We start from the raw sequence: 2,368 nt of genomic DNA on the forward strand, positions 1-2,368 counted from the left end.
CACGGATAACGGAGCAATAGACGGCTTTGTCGGAGAACAAGTTTAGAGGCGCTAAAACATCAAGGACCAAAGGGGCTACAAAAACCTGCACTGTTCAGTGTTTTCTTATCTATGTACAGGATAAACTAGGATGGTCTGCACAGTTTATAATAGGGAGGATCATGCCTGGGCAATGTTTCAGGAGCTCAGGGTAGGGACAGAGATCAGTGACCACACCGGGGTCGTGGAGACATTACAGGAGCCGAAGGAAGCTGTTCAAAACCGTTCCTTCCCTTGAAAGAGCAAAGTGAGGAGAGTTTCTTCTCTTTCTCGCCGCTTCGCTCCCCGCCCGACCGTGCATGAGCACAAGGCTGGTACTGTAACGTCTCTGGTTCATTAACTAACGCAATCACGGACAGAGCATTCGGATGCCACTTACCTTGACGGCTTCGTGCTGAAGTAAAACGATACCCTGATGGAGAGGGTGGAAAAATAAGAAAAATAATTAATGCTCCGACATCGTGAAGTTAATTGTCACCCACAATCCACATCTCACTGACACTCAACACTGATCCCTTCCCGATATGCTCAGAGGCAGCACCGGGACATCAAACTACCTTCCCTTTGGACACGTTGACCCTCCAGCTTCAACATCAAGTTCAAATTTTCCACCAAACTCCTTTCCTCCGTTTGCTCCAAACCGTGGAGCCCTACTGCGGTTCGCTGGGGCACCGGCCCAGCTTATCTCCCCTCTCACACAGACACACACAATGCAGCAGTCACACTTTATCAGTTCTTGGAGGAGTAGCGTGACGACGGAGGCTTCTGGAATAGAAAGCGTACGATCACACTGACTGGTTTGCACTACAGGCTCTGCAATAGCTGCTAGAACATTAATGAACAGCCATGTAATGTGAATAACAACATGTGTAAAATTACAAGTTTGATCTCATGGGGATCTTCAACTTCCCCGATACAAAAATATACATTCTCAGTGCGAGTAATAGACGGGGAGAATGTATTAAATGTATCCAGGATGCTTTATTAAATCCAAATGTGCACACTCCAGCGAGAGGAGGTGCTGGAGTGAAAAAGCAAACGTATGTAAAGCTCCCTAAATTCGGATCAAACGGTGGGAATCGAGAGTATAACGAAGCCAGTAAAGAACGAAAAATGCGAACGAGGAAAACCAAAAGGGGACGTGAAAAGTCCCTGGCAAGCAGGATTAAAGTGAATTTAATTAAGCAGTATTCAATAGAAACATCAACAGCAAATGACTAACTATGGACAGTGTATATTCATTTCACTTTGGGGAGCTAGGGAAGGTTATGTTTGCTTCAATGCGGAAAATGTAAGTGACGTATTCACTGAGTATTTTGCTTCCGTATTTATCAAGGTAAAAGACATGGAGGAGCAACAGATCGGAGCTCAGTGTATAACTATGTTAGGTGTTTAGAGGTGAAGTAGGAGAAGGAAGTGTTGGGCCTCCGAATGAGTTTTCAGGTGGATAAGTCTCCAGGACCTGATGGAATTTCCACAGGTTAGAGAAGGAAGAAAGAGACGGAATTGCACTGTCCTTGGCAAATATTTCCTCCCTAGCCACGTGAGAGATCCTAGAGGACTGAATACTGGCTAACATTTTACATCTACATGAAAAGGGGAAAAAAGAGAAATGCTGGAAACTATTTACACGTGAGTCTCACGTTAGTTTCTTACAAGAGAGAATTAATTGCTGAAGGGCCTTTTTGAATCTGGAGTTCTAATTAGTGAAGCTCAGCAGGGATCTGGGCTGGGACCCCTTCTGTTCGTGATGTGAATAAATAAGTGGGATGCAAATGTCGACAGATTTGTTAGTAAGTTTTCGGATGATACCTAGATTTGTGGAGTTGTGGATAGTTTAGAAAAAACTTGCAAAACATACAGCGCAACATAGATCAGTTGCAGATATAGACAGAAAAATGGTAGAAGGAGTTTAACCCCGATGAATTTGGAATGTTGCACCTTGGTCGGGCAAATGCGAAGAGCAAGTACTCTGCTATTGAAAAAAACCCTTAATTATTTTGCTGCTAAGACAGATCTTGAAGTCCAAGTACATAGCACCTCGGAAACAGTTACAAAGGTCGATAAGGCGGTTAAGGAAGCTTATGCAATGTTTGCTTTCATTATTTAAGATATTTAGTACAAATGGCAATAGGTTATGTTGTAAATTTATGAAAATCTAGAGTATTGCATATAATTCTAGTCATGCCACCGTGGGAAGGATGTTGAGGGTTTGGGTAGAGAGCAGAAGAGGATTATCAGGATGCTGCCTGGTTTAGAAGCCATGTGCTAACATTAGACACGACAACTTTTGTTTGCTTTGGAGCGAAGGAAGCTGACTGGGAATTGT

This window comes from Mobula birostris, chromosome 13 (genome assembly GCF_030028105.1).
Source record: "Mobula birostris isolate sMobBir1 chromosome 13, sMobBir1.hap1, whole genome shotgun sequence".
In the NCBI taxonomy this organism is placed as follows: domain Eukaryota; kingdom Metazoa; phylum Chordata; class Chondrichthyes; order Myliobatiformes; family Myliobatidae; genus Mobula; species Mobula birostris.